This window comes from Euprymna scolopes, chromosome 46 (assembly GCF_053919585.1).
Source record: "Euprymna scolopes isolate OS-2025 chromosome 46, ASM5391958v1, whole genome shotgun sequence".
In the NCBI taxonomy this organism is placed as follows: Eukaryota; Metazoa; Mollusca; class Cephalopoda; order Sepiida; family Sepiolidae; genus Euprymna; species Euprymna scolopes.
This window is the reverse complement of record NC_136527.1, coordinates 68,962,019-68,980,954: the sequence shown is the minus strand read 5'-3', so window position 1 is coordinate 68,980,954 and position 18,936 is coordinate 68,962,019. Positions and strand designations below refer to the sequence as shown.

The window sequence follows — 18,936 nt, the reverse complement described above, 5'->3', positions numbered from 1 at the left end:
AATATTGTTTCTTATTTGTGTATTCGAAAACTTATTGACCGACCAGCATCATTGGTTGTTCAACAAATTAATCTCAATTAAAAGTACGAGAAAGCAGAAGAAGTTTATTCACTTAATTCCTCGGTAATCTGGCAGTATAGTTAATAACCGTTATCTCAACGATGTGCGTCACCAAACAAATCATTTTGCAAAGGAATATCCAATATTCCTGTTTTATGAAATGTTACTAAAATTGTAGGGTATTACTTTGTAGGGAGACGTTTTATTATTTTAATTCACATTGAACAATGAACATTGCCATTGAGACGTAATAGATATTGTGAAATAAGGAACTTATAGGTGGTAAAATGGATTCAATTATAATTTTCAAAGGCGATTCGAGAATAGAAACATTTAGAGTTGAAAGCTTTCCAATATATGGGTGCCTCAACACTGAATGAATGGGGTGTCGGATAGGTCGAGGTTATTTACGTCGAGAACGCACCCAAGGCAATAAGCTTTTAGAGCACGTTCTATTAAATCACTTATAAATCATTGATGCATCATAACGGTGGTAATATAGGGTTGGACAGTGAGAGACCTATTGAATAAAAGACCCTATTTGGACTCCGTGTAGGAGAGAGAGAGAGAGAGAGAGACAGAGAGAGAGAGAGAGAGAGAGAGACTAGATGCTGGTACATCAGTCTAGATTTGAGAACAGTCCTTCATGCATGGACAGATAATAGAATTGAAAAGATATAGAGAACTGGCAGGTGTGAGACGTTTTTAAACACGATAAAGAAGTTTACTTTCCTGCGGCAACCTTTGTTATATCCTTCATGAATTTTATGTTATCTGTTAATAATAGGCTTGTGAGTTTGAATGATTGGGGGCGGTGCTATAAGCTATGGCAACTTGTGGTTGAAAAGGTTTTTTTTTTATAATTGTGAAACGAAAAATCTATTTGTCCTGGTGACATTAAATGTTATCACGCATTTATATCGTTATTTAGGGATTCAACACTTGACTTGGATATCTACGTGATATTGACCATAGATCGTAGTATACAATATACTTCTCTGACACAATTGCATCACAAATGTCGCTTTTTAAGATCGGAAATAAAGATATTAGATTCAATTCCTGGAGTACACTCATATTACTGTCACGTTGTTGTATTTATGATCATCGAGGCTAAAAACGATGTAATTACATTAAATATTCGTTTAGTAATAACATACGAATTAATTTTCACGAGAAGCCATCCATGCTATTCAAAGGCATTTGAGGTATCAAATCGTACCACCCTATATTCAACTCCGTTGTTCAGTGTATGATGTATGAGTTTAGCGATGACGGTTATGATATCTGCAGTAGAGTGGATTGTATTAATTCATAGTTATGCTCAAAACAAAATTTATCTAAAAAAAAATGGTGATTCAAGGTTTTAGCAAAGAGCGACAGGAGATTGATAGGATAATAATTTTGCGGGTTTGAACTTTCACAGGAAATGTGGAACAAAGTGATAGTTATTTAATAATCTGGGAAGAAAGAGGCGACAAGAAATTTTATTGTAAACTGTTGATAGGGCAATGGTCATCTGTTTAGTACTATAAAAGAAGGAGTAAAAATGTGTTTTATATCCTATGAGTGATGATCAGATCATCGAATGTGCAATGAAAAATTTGTGAGGGAATTGTTTGTGGAGTCGATTTGAGATTTTGAATATACTTGCTTAATAAGCTCAGTGCTGATTGGTGTTAGCAGTCAAATTCTCTTCGGCCTTGCCCAATCAGAAGCCATCTCCACGAATGTAAACGAGTTTATGAAAAAAATTAAACTCACAACAACTATCTGTTTTCCTTTCCGGCGTTCGATGGTGACAACACACTCGCCAATTGAGACGCTATAGAACCCTCTGAAGCCTTTGTCCGCGGGTTCGAATTCGTCAAGTAAAATCCGTCATGGCTACTGTAGTACCTCAACCCAAACAAACGTACGTTAACTCAACTCTCTACCAACAGGACTTCCCAACGTTTAGTCTTCATCTACACATACGAATCCATTCTGCGACTATCCTTCTTCTCTTTCTAATCCACTCTTACTTAAGAAGTTAATTTAAAAAGTGTTTTTTAAATGTAAGAATATACATTTGTGGCCACTTAATCTATAATGGCTTCCCACAAATTAAAAACAAAAAGCACATGTTTGTAATTATTTGTTAGTTATCGACGAAATACTATGTTAAGTATACGGCATTGTTGTATTATGTTTTGGTTAAACTAATTGTTTTCTTTGAAACATTTTGTTTATATCGGAATTAAATGTTTTAATAGAAATCAAGAATTGAACAGAAATAACAGTGTAAGTCACTTTCATTGGTTAAAAAACAAAACAGTTTTGTTATTAAGTATGTAATGGGAGCGAGCGAGCGAGAGAGAGAGAGAGAGAGAGAGAGATTGGGGGGGCGAAATGAAATGTTTAATTTTGACCGACGGAGCATGTGTCATTTCCAATATAAACTCGACGAGATTAACTTCATGTCATTCACAACAGGCAAAACACACGAGCGACGAATAAATCGACAAAATCTCAACCACAACTTTACTGAAAAAATCTTAGTAAAAAGTAAGTATAATATTAAAATGATTTTTTTTTTTTGGCAAGACTGGAGTTTAGGTGGAAAAATAATCTCGAACCCTTTATCACATAAAAGGAACTAATTTCCCTAATCACCGGTACGTTACTATGTCAATAATATATAAACAATATTGGTATTTCAGAAGTTGTTTTTGAAAACAACTTTTAAAAAAACAACTTCTTTTTATATTGCTTTTAATTAAAATAAAAAAGGTTTTCGTAGGTTACAATTATGAAAAGTTCTATTCATATTTAAATGTCTTATATGTTCCGTGTTTTTTTTTGTTTTTGTTTTTTTTTTACACAATGAATACCTTTTTTAATGAAGGTGCTAGTGCAGAGAGTGCCGCGCTATTTTTTAAATCGTATTTCCAAGTTTAATTAAAGTTTTATGATATGTTTTTTATTCAATTGTAAGGTTGAAGTATAGAATAGGTACAAAACACCCTGGCCCTCCCCATGTTAAGAATGGCTTTTTAAATAATAACGTTATTATTTACGTCCGGATCACTCTCTGCATTAGTACCTTAATGATAAACAATACATAAATAGAAATAATAAATTATCAGACTTTTTAAAGTTTAAGTTTAAACAATATTTTTTAAATTAAAAATTGAATCGCGTGATTATTATTAAATTACGTGAGTAGTTATAAACGATACAAATTAATATTAAACACGCGTAATATCTTGCAATTTATTATTTCTCTATTTCAAATTTAAATTTATTAATTATAAAACCTTCGGTACTTATGTATTTTTGTTACCGTGCTAAAAAAGGTGCTTCAAGCTTAAGATATCGTGGAACGTTCTGTTTAAAATTAAAAAATGTGGTTTAAAATAAAGAAGTAAAAAATGAGAGAAAAAGATATCGTGAAAAAAAGACCGTGAAACGTTTTAAAATAAATAAGTAAAAAGTTGGGCTTCTTTAAGTTGTTTTCAAAAGCAACTTCTGAAATACCTATATTATTGACATAGTAACGTACCGGTGATTAGGGAAATTAGTTCCTTTTATGTGATAAAGGGTTCGAGATTATTTTTCCACCTAAACTCCAGTCTTGCCTTTTTTTCTTCAAAAAATGTTTAATTAACAGAAGCAGAATTAAGTGAAATATTATTTGAATTAGTAATTTAAAAAAAAAATGTTTTTATTAAATTTCCAATAAATATTTTATTCTCTAATTCTTTAATTTGTCAGTTGCAAAAAAAAAAAAAAAACGATTGGAAATAAGACCACACCACAACAAAGTAAATTTTTACGTTAATATTTGAATGTGTTTAAAATTGAAAAATTAAATTTAATTCTAATGCTGATATTTTGTCAAATTTTTAACTGTGCATTTATTGATATTACGATGATTTATTTTCATAAAAAAGTAAATTCATTCATTCTTTTAACTGAAAATCATAATTTTAGTAAAGTTTTTTTTATTTAAACAAAATAAATGAATGTAATGAAACATCTTGGAGGGAATTGTTTGTGGATTCGGTTTCGGATTATTATTTTGGGGTAAGCTAATTGTTTTCTTTGAAACATTTTGTTTATATCGGAATTAAATGCTTGAATAAAAATCAGGAAATGAACAGAAATGAAAATGGAAGTCAATTTCATTTGTTAAATAACAAAACAGTTTTGTTATTAAGCATTCACTAAGAGAGAGAGGGAGAGAGAGGGGGTGAACGAAATAAAATGTTTCATTTTGACCGATGGAGTTGCGTCATCTATTTTTTATATAAAATCGATGAGATTAACTTCATCATGTCATTCACAAGAGGCAAAACACACGAGCGACCAATAAATCGACAAAGTCTCAACCACAATTTTACTGAAAAAATCTTCGTTAAAAGTAAGTATAATATTAGAATTTTTTTTTTCAAATACGTTTAATTAACATTTGTAAAAATATGTAAAATAGAAACCATGTTGCAAGCCTCAATCAACAATTCAAGTAAAATTAAGTGAAATATGACTTGAATTAGTTTTTTTTAAATATGTTTTTATGAAATTTCCATTAATATTTGAATGTGTTTAAAATAAAAAAAATAATTTTATTCTAATGATGATATTTTGTCAAATTTTTAACTGTGCATTTATTGATATCACGATTTATTTTCATAAAAAAGTAAATGTAAATGTAATCATTTTTTTAACTGAAAACCTTAACTTTAGTAAAGGTATTTTTTATTTACACAAAATTAGGCACCGCCAAAAATGGCCGCAAAATCAAGTTGTTGTTGTTTTTTAAAACTAAATTACATTTATTAAAATCCATTATTTCTGAGTAACTTTTTTTTCCAGAAAGATAAAACCCTGAATTTTATCATATAGAAAACAGAATAATGTAAAACTTTTTCTACTATTTTTAATTAAATTTTAAATGTTAAAGTTTCCCAAAAAGTTAACAATTGACATTTTTTGTCTTGCACAAAAAACGTACATAAATATTTAAAAAAAAAAAAAAGGTTTTTGAAATAATTAATTTATTTATTTATTGTCTAACTAAGATTTAGGATGATTTTCTAAGAGAATATGCAAAAATATTATAATATAAGTACCTGAATTTAAAATAATTCCACTTATTTATATAGCTAACCAGATATTTCGCGTCGATTTCGCGACTCTGTTTACGTTTGCGTCTGATAAGGAGAAAACTATGGAAGACCAAACAGGCCAAAAAAAACTTATTTTTCAGTGACGAAAATTTCAATGTATTATTAAGCTGAGGCTGGCCAGTACCAGATGGGTGACCATTTGTATGAGTTTGGTTTTTAATGTGTATGTGTGTGGGGGCCAGACTCCCCAAAATGGGGTGGGGGGCAATTTAAAGCAGAATAAAAAAAATTATTTCAGCGCGTTTGGTCCACCGTAGTCGAAAGGCGGCAAACGTTTTCAAACGGGATCGAAAAAAATGATGCTATTTTTAACACAAAGGGCACAATATTTATCGAATTTTTTTTTTTTTTGTATCGATTATTCAAAGCATGCCCTGTTTAATAATGGTGATGCATTATTCGGCTCGCTAAAAAAAAAATTGTTAATTTATTTATCAAAAATTTTAAAATGGCTTTTTTCGTATAAATATTAAAAAATTTTTTTTTTTGTTTTGCTTAACTTAAATTAATTATTTTACTTAACATATTCACCGAATTTCACACTTCAAAACTCAAAAGCGGGATAATTAAACACAATCGAAGTTCTGATATTCAGACGTCAAAATAAGGTATGCAAACAAGTTTTTTTTTTTTTTTTTTAATCTATAATTCTGTCCCTTACAACAACACAATATGTTTTGTTCAGTTTCAGATGATTATTTTAAGCATATTTGTTCCCACTTCAAAACAAGGGGGGTTTTGTAAGCAAAAAAAATATACATATAAATATCGTTTATGAAAAATAAGTACACTGTTATAAAGTTCATTTTTCTCCTAATAATCGCTGAAAATTTCGTATTTATCGGATAATTACCTGATTTTTGGTAGATTTTTAAAAAGACGGTCCGTCAAAAAGTACTGACCTGCCCCCCCCCCAGTTTTGGCGGTGCCTACACAAAATAATACATTTTCACTAAGATTTAAATAAAAATAATGGGTTCATTATATACAGTGTTCATCATTTGTAAATAATGAAAATGTTATTAAAATTGGTTAATTTCCTGATTTTTGCTGAATTTTTAAATATTTTAGGATCAAAATGTTTATCCATTTTGAACATCGACATTAATTTTTTTGCACGTATTTTTCATTAAATACAAACACCCTATTAGTGATTGTGCAGCGAACGGATACCAAAACATTTACGTCACTGCACGTTATGATAACAAAGGTTTATGCAACATTTCAGTCAGATCGGTCCAATAATTTACGAGACAAATTAAAACGGACAAGCAAACATACAAATAAAAACGGACAACCAAACATACAAATAAAAACGGACAACCAAACATACAAATCAAAACGGACAACAAACATACAAAAGAAAGTAGCTTTGTTTAATAATCTGTAAATTCACATAACAATTTTTGTCCTGGATATGACCTTAAACTATATCCGATGGTGAGGTCCCAGTTTGCGGGCTTTGGGGAGTGTGGAGCCACCCTTTAATTGCCATTGCTCCCAGGTCCACTCTGACCCAGAGTGGTAGTACCTGTTAGGGTCCACACTATGGGTTAAATAGAAACTGACTTGAAAAACGTTTCTTCAAAATCACTGCGTTTGGCATTAAATAACCTGAAAAGGGTGGATATGCCGTAAAACAAAACCAACCAACCAACCAATCAATCACATAACAATTAAAAAAAATGATTTCGCAAAAATTGAATTCAATTTTAAAATCCTATCGGTACTTCTGCAATTTAAAGCCCGTTTTCCCCCGAGTCACACTCAGCAACGCCCGGCGAACGACGGAAACTGTCGCATTATACCAATTGAGCGAAAAGATACGTGAGCGAGCAGAGGATAAAAATTGAAAGAAGAAAAAAAAAGAAAAAAATTACAAAAAAAAGTTTAAAAAAAAGAAAAAAATTACAAAAAAAAAGTTTAAAAAGAAAAGAAAAAAATTACAAAAAAAAGTTTAAAAAGAAAAAAGGAAAAAGTTTTTAAAAAAAGTTTAAAAAGAAAAGAAAAAAATTACAAAAAAAAGTTTAAAAAGAAAAGAAAGGGCAGAGTAACATTGCACTTCTTCAAGCAACAAATCTTTGACATGGAAGTAAATGAATAATTTCAGGTTGGAATTTTAACACTCTCTACCTCCCCATGGTAAGACCGGCTATCGTAATAAGCACCTTCAACATGGGTAGGTTGGGGGTGTTTATTCCGTAGCCGTTCTTAACATGGGAGATTGAGGGTGTTCATGCTACACTGGGGCAGGTCTGTAAAAAATACCAAAATAACTTTCCATACACAAACAACAAAAAAAAATATATATTTGTTCAATAATTATAAGAAACAAAACTTTATTAGCAGAAAAAACACATTTGCCATTTAAAAAAATAAAACAATAAAATATATGAAATTATTACCGTTGTTTGTTTTATTTTATTTTTTTAACGTTACCGAGCAAGACCCACGTAAATTAGGCAAATATTTTAGAGCGTGAACTCATTTTAGCATAAAACTTTATTGTAAAATGATTAACTTTTACTCGAACCATTTTCCTGATGGGGGGGGGGGGAGTACAAAAACTTTAAAAATTATGCGGTACTCCTTTTTTCTTTCCTAAAATGTCTTAATTTAAGAAAGTGTATGTCGTTCAAACTTTATCTGACTAGAAAAGCGTTGACCATCTTCGAACTAGAACGGCATAATCACGTTGACACACCGGTTCCCGTTGGATCATGAAGTTAAGCAACGTTGAACCTGGTCAGTACTAAATGGGTGACCATATGGAACTTCCAGGTGCTGTATGTGCTCTCCGCTTATCTCGGCATTGTTTCCAGTCGTCCTGGTCTTTTCCTTGCCGATTCAGGAAAGGTGCGGTTGAGATTGCGCAACCCTTGCCTCACAATTACACACGCAGCTGCAAGGGTTATTCTTTGTCTTTCGAGACTGAACGGAGGCATCGGATTTAACATTTCTTTAACTTTCACATCCAACAATTAGTAAATCAGAAAACAGTTTTAGTTTAGTTCAAATAAAGTTTTAATTTATTGGTTGATTTGTAAAATATCTTTTTGTTGGTAATTTCTTACGATTTAACTCCTTAATTAAACCTCATTTCACAAACGCAAGGCACATTTAATATTTTTACAATATCGACTTTAAAGTTAATAAAACAAATCCATTGAGAATCATTTTTAAAAATTGATTCACTAAAAGTGATATTTTATTTAGATTTTTATGGATGTTTTTTATTAGTTCTATTTACAAAGTTTAGGCCGATTTAACCTACAACCTTTTTCAGGTACGGATTTTAAACTGAATAATTCGTGAGTAAGTTGTTCTTGTTACATCAACCATGACTGGGTAGAAGTTCTATTTTTTGTGTAAAGTTTTGGTTAGGGACATTATTCATGAAAACTTGTGAAAACTGACTTTTACTGAAAAAAACTAGGTGTAATTGATAACCACCCTCCCAAACATAAGCCTTTATGGGACTCCTTGCTCAGCAAAGATTTGCTTGGTCACACTGATAACTTTATCACTGGAAAATATCTTTAGTTTTCGGATAAAAAATATTTTAAATAATTTCCATGGTTGTACTGTGATGTCATGAGGCAGGAGTTATTTGGCAGTTGTAGATTTCTGCTGTTCTTAACATATGCTTCAATGTTCTATTTCTCTGTCAATCTCGTTATTTATGTTATTAAGAAAACAGGTTTTCGTCTTAAGCTTGCATTTATCACGTCTTTTGTAACCATAATATATTTTTACTAATACTTCAGGTCGCATTTATTAAGGGATCTATAACCTGTAACGTTTGCGTAAAATGTCATTCTCTATAGAACGGCTCGCTTCTATAAGACCACTACAGTTAAATGTCTTTGCGTCGTTCTCTGCAAGGTTCTGGTATTCTTCTCTTGTCGGATCTGCGTTAATTTCTCAACAGTAAATTTTATGAAGTCTACATTAATGTCTAAAGTATTTTTTTTTTTTGCTTTTTGTTGGGGAGTCTGGTAATCTATATGCTAGTACAAACTTCTTACCTGCACGATGTTTTATGATCATATCGTATTGTTGGAGTTTTCAAAGCATTTGTTGAAGTTGTGGAAGTTCAGCGGTTAGGTTCTTTAGATAGATAATTTCGAAAAAGTTAGTGAATATTTCCAATTCGAACGAGCAGTCGCAAATATATGTGCGAAATCGTTCACATCTGAATCCTACAAACTGATGTTGGCGTAGAGTAGCATTGCCTTGCATATCAAATCATATCTTTTGCAACGATTTCTGGTGACTATTGCTCCATTCATAGTCAAACTCCTGTTTAAGGAGGTCCCTGAGATTGACTGTGAGGTCTATGAATGGAACATGTCATATAGGTAATGATTTCTAGTACATTTTGTAACTCTGCTACGTTCATTGTGCGTGGGGATCATTTTATTCTCTCCATATTTTGGGGATCTTGGCGTATTGCGTTCTCGTTGAAAATAGCACCAAAGAATTTGACTTTTTGTTGATAGCACATTTAATAATGTTTTCGTATGGACAATTTTATTGATATTACACACTTGAAACCCTTTTCAAATTTGAAGTAATTCCCTGCAGTTGCACCGTTCCAACAACTTTTGGCCGATGGAAGCCCTATCGTGCGAGTGTATCACTGACCCTCATCACGGCCTCTTTCCTCTCAATTGTCTCATAATGACAGCATCAAAGGTTTTCCCCGAGATGAGGGAATAAGCAAAAGTAACAGGGAGCAAGGCCTGGGAATAGGGGGGGGGGTAATAAACTGTCTGATCAAATAGTTTGGGACAAACTCCGCGAAAATTTCCGCATCTTCAGTTCCTCAAAGAGAATCGTGTGTACAATTCCTACACTAACAAACTGTGCACTTATTGCATAGCTATATAGCTGTATTTTTTTATTTAACCAGTCAACTCCGACTTTCTCTATTCCTCCCACACCACTCATCTCTCACAGACTCTCAGCCTTCCTTGAATCTCTTATGCCACTCGAAAGCTGATGTTCTATTCACGCAAAATGGTCAAAATTAGGTTGAAGCATTCTATACGTTTTTTTTTTCAAGTCTAAAAACAGAATTTTATTGCATACTGTTCTCCTAAAGTGTCCTTATGTTTAGATTGTATTTTTGAAATTCACTAATAATGTGATAATAAAGCTTTCGTAGGGTGTATTCTAATCCCTGCTGTAGCTGTTTATTTGAATCTGAAATTATAAAACTTAATCATTTCAGAAGATGTATAGCAATAGTATCCAGACTTTTCAAGAGAATAGGACATTTTTAAATGTCTGTACAAAAAACGCCTACAAAACCTGTATTTACTGTCCTTGATATTTTGTGACTTCCATCATTATTTGTGTCTTGTCGTAGCATACTGTCCTTGTTCTGGTCGTTTTGATCTAAACATTGGCGTATTATGCTGGTTCTATTGCTCACATAAAAAATATTGTTAACAGTTCGTTGGTTCATCAATAGTGCGGGTTATTCCTTGGGGAAGCATTTAATCCAAATCTGTTAAATTAAATTTCCTACCCCCATATAGCATTTTCTAAGCCTATGAACTCTCGAGTGGTTATTTGCTCGAAGCACGATGTGGTATTCTTCTGTAAAGTTTCAAATGCGATTACATTGATCCGGATATGCTTTCGTCGAGTTGATCGTTTGAAAGAGCAATTGGATTACCTACTGTATAATTGACTGGAGCATACCTTGTTCTTTGGGTGGAACAGTGTAGGGTAACAAGCTTCAAGTACTGAAGAGAGGATAGTCCGAGTATAGAAAGTCCCCGTGGGGAGTATATTTCCTTCAGCGCATTTGTTCACCTGAACTGTCAATTTATGCACGCATTCCAGGTTTGATCGTATTACATGCAATATGACGAATACGACTGATCGAATGTTTACTTTACGTGTTTTTAACTGAATCAAAACATTTTCTGAAAGTCGTCATTTATCTCGTCCTGTCGGTTTATATAAGCTTGATGTGTCATTGTGAAGTTTGTTCTTGATAATCCTGTTCCTATATGGCTGCCTGTCAGGATTCCTTATTACGTTTTACTGTGACAAACCTTAGCTTTATTTGTTCCCGATATTTATCCTAAACTGCCGCTAGATCGTGCCTATCAGCTTCATCTTCAAAAGATCACCTTAAACACCCTTTTCTAGATAATAAAAGGATAAAGTCAACTTTTCTAGATAATAAAAGGATAAAGTCAACTTTTCTAGATAATAAAAGGATAAAGTCAACTTTTCTAGATAATAAAAGGATAAAGTCAACTTTTCTAGATAATAAAAGGATAAAGTCAACTTTTCTAGATAATAAAAGGATAAAGTCAACTTTTCTAGATAATAAAAGGATAAAGTAAACTTTTCTAGATAATAAAAGGATATAGTCAACTTTTCTAGATAATAAAAGGATAAAGTCAACTTTTCTAGATAATAAAAGGATAAAGTCAACTTTTCTAGATAATAAAAGGATATAGTCAACTTTTCTAGATAATAAAAGGATATAGTCAACTTTTCTAGATAATAAAAGGATATAGTCAACTTTTCTAGATAATAAAAGGATATAGTCAACTTTTCTAGATAATAAAAGGATATAGTCAACTTTTCTAGATAATAAAAGGATATAGTCAACTTTTCTAGATAATAAAAGGATAAAGTCAACTTGCCTGTCTTCACGGTTACGTTTTACAGACTATCACTAATTGTTAGAAAAAAATGAGTGTTTCCACAACATTTGACTTTTTTATTGTTTTGCACAATGAAAATTTGTCTAAAAAAAAAATAAAATAAAATAAATGCATATAAAGCTTACAAGTAACACATCTGAAAAACATTCAGACCAAGTTTTATTGAAGGGCAAGTAACTCCTCTTTAAAGAAGAGCAAGTCATGTCATGACACACGCAACCACTGTAAAAGTATCCGTCATGAAGTTTGAACAAAAAAAAAATAATAAATTGTATCAATGAGATGAGTATATAGAAAGAAGGTGTCGTTAATGTAATATTTTTTGTCATTTTTTTATGTTTTTTTATAGCGGTCACAATTTTAATGAGGATGTTTTAGTTATGCTACAAATGAATCGATCGACTCAGCTTTTTGATGAAATCGGCTGTCAAATCTTTCTCGTTCACTGCACTTATGATAGCTGTAAAATGTTTCTTGTTTGTCTAATCTAGACACTGTTCGGTATCTTTAAAAAAAATTTTTATCATTTTTTCTTGTTCAGGGTGACGAAAGTTAACCAGTTCCGACTGAGTAATTTCGTTAAATCTTATTCCGAATGGGGTTATACTGGGGTTATTACAAAATTAATGATGCCAGGGTTATGTATTTGGCGATTGATCTACACATGCGTCTCTTGTTGTGTTTGATGATTTTAAGATATTTTTTCACTGCATCTTCAATGTCATTATTGCATCCATTTCGTACAGCTGTTGAAGTGTGTGATCAATCTTTGGTTTTTAAGATGCTTGTATTACTAGGTTTGCAGGGAGTTGATTGCAGACTGATATGATTATAATTCCAATAAAGAACAATTAGGAAATTCGTGTAATGTTTATGTTTTTGATGATTCGATAATTTTACTATAGTCCATTTTATTTGATCTTTATATAAGGTTCCAGATGTTCTTTAGTTATTTAAAGATATCGTTGTCAATACTGACATTGTATGGCGTTATTCTTCTTCCTAAAATCTGGACGCGTAGGCTACTTGTATTTCCCTTTTTGTTTGGACATGTTTGTTTGGACATGTTTATTTAATTACTTAACAGAAATAGACATGTCTCAGTTTCAAAGTGTTGGGTAGAAATCGCAGGTAATAATAATTACTTAACAGAAATAGACATGTCTCAGTTTCAAAGTGTTGGGTAGAAATCGCAGGTAATAATAATTACTTAACAGAAATAGACATGTCTCAGTTTCAAAGTGTTGGGTAGAAATCGCAGGTAATAATAATTACTTAACAGAAATAGACATGTCTCAGTTTCAAAGTGTTGGGTAGAAATCGCAGGTAATAATAATTACTTAACAGAAATAGACATGTCTCAGTTTTAAAGTGTTGAGTAGAAATCGCAGGTAATAATAATTACTTAACAGAAATAGACATGTCTCAGTTTCAAAGTGTTGGGTAGAAATCGCAGGTAATAATAATTACTTAACAGAAATAGACATGTCTCAGTTTCAAAGTGTTGAATAGAAATCGCAGGTAATAATAATTACTTAACAGAAATAGCGATGCAAACTCTACTTTAATTCTAAAAACAGCATTGAAGTTTTTGTCAGTCAACACATAATGTTGAATATTATTTGTTCTCAAATTGTGTAACATATCGTAAAACAAATCATGAAATCTTAAGAAATATTAAACTTTGAACACTGGAAAATTTATAAGAAATTATATTTGACAAATGTGCAATTCATTTGTGATCATAATAAAATCATAGGTTTGTACATTTATTTTCAGAAACTTGGGATTAAAATTGTGTAAAATTTACATTTTATTATCAACTATATAAAATATTAAAAATATGACTATTTGTTATGCAAGACAAGATTCAAGCCGTAATACAGAATAATATTTATCAGGCATTGAGAAATAATTCTTAAAATAACAAACTCAAAATGTGATAGCGTGTTTATTTGAATATTAAAACATATGTTATCGGCTTTTGAAGATTATATACGACACTACTTGAACATTTACCTCTAGTATTATATTTTAGAAAAAAAATCAATGTGTGCGATTTCCTCCTTATATACTCCGAAACGGCTAAATCTTGCTTCTAAGTATTTTTAGTGTGTGTTTGCATGTGTACTGTTAAAGAATCTTTTCCTGCAAACGCAGAACGACACACTTCACATTCAAAAGATTTTTCCTTCTTTTTTCCTTTTTCTTCCTTTGAAGATTGTAATGCTGGGGATGGGACAGCCAAACCAGCTGCCAACGTTGCCCCGCTTTTTTCCTTAGTGTGTGTCTGCATGTGGCTCGTTAAATGGTGTTCACTTGCAAACCCAAAATAGCAAATTTCACAAACAAAAGGTTGTTCAATTCCGTGTGTCCTGTTATGCTTTTTTCTTAAAGCAATCAGGTTTGCTAAATCACACTTTTCACATGGATAATGATTTACGTCAGTGTTTGTCGGCATGTCCATATTTTTAATATATTTTTATGAATATTTTAAACTATACAAATTGTGATTTTTCTTGTATTTGTTGACGTGTGACAAATGTTCAAATCGTAATGTATACACCTCTGAAGCCTAAGTTTCTATCGAGGGTTTCTTTGTATTTTTTGTAAATGAACTTGTTCAGAAAAATATTTTTCTCCTTAAATAACAAAGACACCGTTTTATTGCGTAAATATTTTAAAAAATCCTTTGTTGTTCATCCATGAACCTGTGAATAAAAAGGAGTTTTATTGATGAAAAATATTACAAATGTACGTTTTTCTCACTATTTTTAAACATTTATTATTTATAAAAAAAACTGATTTCAATAATGTTATGAATTTGTAAGACTTATAATTGTGTTGCAGTTAATTTAAATGTATTTTAATCGATACATTTTATACAAATGTTAAATTTTATGCTATTTTTACTTATTATCACCTACTTTGAAAATTGAACTTTTAACTTGCAGACAAATCAGGGAATACATTACATAAAGAATATTACGTTTTTTTTAAATTTAAAGAAACAACATATACATTTTAAAGCAAATGATGACCCTTAACTACATTCTTAATATTGTTTTTTTTTTTAGGTAATCACATGTGTAAACTATGAAAACCTTGTATAATTACTTCAATATTTAGAAGAAAGTACCTGTTTCGCATGTGAACATTGCGTAAAATTAACATATTTTCTGTCGACTGCCAAAGGAAATAGTGATTTGCGTGCATTTAAAAAAATTGATTTTTAAAAAAGAAATTTTGTGTACATTTCTTGGTGTTTGGGGATGATTAATCGGAGCCTGAATGGGAATCGAAAAATTGGGACTTTCAGGATATCGAAATCTTTATCGGAAAAAATTCTAATTTCCGATTCCAAAGTAGATTCCTTAAAAAAGATGTTAAACTTAATTTTACATTGTTGGCACTGAAGATAAAATGATGAAAATTGGTTTAAGTACCTAGTGATGTTAAAATCTATATTCATAATAACACAAAACACGATGTAAATTTATTTTACTTGTGCAAAAAAAAAAAAAAAAAAAAAAAAAAATGTTGGCTTTTTTCCCCGGTCATTGCCAAACCTGACACAAAAAAAGCTTTAATGAATTAATGAACGTCGAGGTTTTTTACTTTACGCTTGACAGATTTTTGGCACGAGCGTTACTTTGATTTCGCCATCTCCTGTCTGTTAGTAGTGTTTACTTGTCATAAAAATATTCGAAAAATCCTTCTAATTAAAAGTGAAATTGGGGTTAGTGTTAAAGAATTAACTTCATAGAAGAAACTGAACCCACTAGTCTAAATTCGAAAATAACGTTTTCAGTTTTTCTTTTTTTTTTTAGAATGTTTAATCACACATAACAAAAAGGTAGAAACTCATTTTGGAATGCGATTATTTAGTTATGGGTGTTGTAGCAGTGCCCAGAAAACTCCTCCGTTTTTTTTTTTTGCTTATTTATTATTGAATAAATATCGATTGAAAACATATTTATGAACGTTCTTACAAGACACTGTTTTTTTTTAAGTTACACACTGCAGACTATTTTTTTATTTTTACTTGTTTACTGTTTTAAAAAAGATAAAATTGATTTTTCTAAGTGTTCTTTATCTACCTAGTTCCCGAGTTTCAGTGGTTTTATTTATTTTAACGCGTTTATTCAGTTACAACAAAAACAAGTACAGTCGAGTGTTATGCGAGAACAAAATGTATGCGCCGTGAGAGAATCTCACCTTGGTAGTTTCGATAATATTACAAAAATTGAAGGGGCTGTATTTCTATACACAGATGTACAAACAGTTTTTAAATATATGTATCAATAGGTGTATCAATAGGTGTATCAGAATTTTAGGGGAATTTTTGATACCCCTAACACGAAACTGCGAATAAAATATGAAAAAAAGACCTCGTAATTTCACTTTTAAAAGTGGGTTGTTTATTTTTTTATGGATTATACTTGCAAAATAAACTATTAAAGTTGTATGAAAAGTAATAGAAATATTATTTAAAAAAAAAACAGTAATGAAATCAATTGAATTTTACGAGGTAAGTAAGTATCTTTCAATTTTTGAATTTAAAAATCTATCAAAGTTTTTCTATTGATTCAATTTTTACGATGTTTTCAGGGTCAATGACATTTTATGCTCTTTCCAATAAACCGAATATAAAATTTTAGACAAACGTTTTTTTTTTTAATTCACGCCCCTCATTTTGAAATGTCTATAAAAAGTAAATAATTTACTCACCAAAGTTTTATATATCACAAATTGAAGATGAAAGATCAATAAATAATATATTCAAATTTAAAACAAAAAAGAAATGTTTTTTTTAGAAATTTACCTGTAAAGTCCGAAGTTTAAAACTTTTTTTTTAAAACACGTTTTTTATGAAACCGTGGTCCTTTCTTCTTTAATTGAAAAAAAATATTAGGGTTTCGATTACATTTTTCGAGTCGTTGTAAGCTTGGAAAAACAGTTTCTGACACAGCTAATGTAACAATTAAATATTATCAAAAGACAAGAAAAATTAATTTTCTACCTAACGTGGTAAGTTTTTAGTATTTTTATTCATATTTATTCGATTCGAAAAAAGAAAAAGAAAAGCTGGCCAGGGTGTCTTTGAGGACTCAATCACTTCAAAATAAGAAATAAAACAAAATGATGGTAAAAACCCACCCAATAAATATTACAGTGGCATTTATTGGGTGGTTTTCTACTAAAATTTTGATAATTTTTTCGAATCCATATTTATATTAAAATAAACCTGAAATATGTTAAACATTTCCCCCCACCCCCAAAAAAGAAGAAATATTGTTAATCACAGTTTTTATAGAAAAATATCCATTGATGTCAGGCTACCGCTACGAATTGTAAACGGGGACATGTGACCGAGAAAAACCTAAAGTACGAATCAAGGAGACATTTCCTACAAGAGAACCATATTTTTTCAAAAAAAAATATTTATACTCATTTATTTGTTGTAAAAAAGATAAAATCGATTTTTCACACAATATATGTCACGGTAACATATATTGCGTTTCTATGTTACAGTATTTTGTTTAAAGCATTATTAGAACTTCAAATATTTAGGGTGTCAGTTTTTGCCACCATTTTCTTGTTTATACCCACCGATGATCGACTGTGTATGTTTTTCGGGTAAATGTTACCTTACGCTACAACAGAACAACGATCACTCTAATTTGTTTTGTTGCTTTAGAGGTATTCGAGGTCGCTTACAACGGATCTGATAATCGAACCCGTCGCAAATTTACCGTTTTTAATTATTATTAGGAGCAAAGTGTAGTCTCTGTTCTGATACTACGCTTCACCTTTTCTGTCCTCGATCAGTGGAGGAGAAATCCTTCTTTACTGAGAATTTTTATTTTTGTTCTCATCCACAGTGTCCCTTATTTTGGGGGGGCTGGATTGTCACCACATAAAAAAAAAGACCTTGTGTCTAACTCTGCCCTCGTGGAGAGGCAAGTGAATAGGAACATGGAAATATTAAAAACGAAAAGAGGAAAATATATACTTGCTTTTGAAGGATATATTTACACAAAGCATAAACAAAATTCGAAAAAAAATCATTAAGAAAAAACTAATCAATAAAGAAATTTATTAATCTATTTTATCGTAAACTCTACTACCGTTTATCAAGAATATTTTTAATTACATTTTTTTTTGTTTAACTTTTTGTTTTTTGAGAGATTTTTTTTAAGACTCCCCTCTCTAAATTATATTTAAAAATATTAAAGTATATTTAAAAATATTTAAATTTATTTGCTTTTTAAGGGTGGGGCCCTCTTTTTAAATCATAATCTACCTTAGTATTTTCATTAATTCTCTATTTTTGAGCTATTATCAAGACCTCTAAGATGCGATCCGTTCATGTCAGACAGTATTTCTCGTTCTGACGTAACACTCCACGCTAATTGTTTGTTATTCTTTAGTGAATAAACGCTTGAAAATAAATTAAACCACTAACAACTTAACAAACTAGGAAGAAAAATCGATTTTGCCCCTTTTGAAAACAGTAAATATATATAAATATTTTAAAAAAATATTATGCGGTCTGCAGTCTCGTTTTTAAACTGCATAAACGTAAAAGTGAAACCACTAAGAACTTAGTCAGTTAGAAAACGATTTTGACTTTTAAGCAAAATTAGAAAATCGATTTTATCTTTAAAATTAAATTTAATTTACAACAACAGTAAACAATTAATTTTATTTAATTATTTGGACTATATCCTCATATAGTTTTTCTACGACGTTTCGGCCAATTATACCTTTGGCCTTCGACAAGTTTACCGCAACGGGATAGGCATGTCAAATACCGTTGCTGTTAACCTGACGAATGCCAGAGGTATAATTAGCAGAAACGTCGTATAAAAACAACTAGAAGATAAGGATAATAGTCCAAATAATTAAATAAAATCAATTATACAAATTTACTCATCTCCAAAATAATTTAAAAATAAATAATTCAAGAATATAACTGCAAACAAGTAAAAAATATATTTGTTCTA

The 18,936-nt window shown here is 30.8% G+C and overlaps 1 long non-coding RNA gene across 1 annotated transcript in view; it reads left to right on the top strand.

The window, feature by feature from the left end:
- The first annotated feature begins 2,549 nt into the window (after positions 1-2,549).
- Positions 2,550-18,936, top strand: part of LOC145270480 (uncharacterized) — a 33,084-nt gene continuing 16,697 nt past the window's right edge. The window contains exon 1 of the long non-coding RNA XR_013865386.1: positions 2,550-2,607. This is a non-coding gene — a long non-coding RNA (uncharacterized LOC145270480). The remainder of the gene's footprint in view (positions 2,608-18,936) is intronic.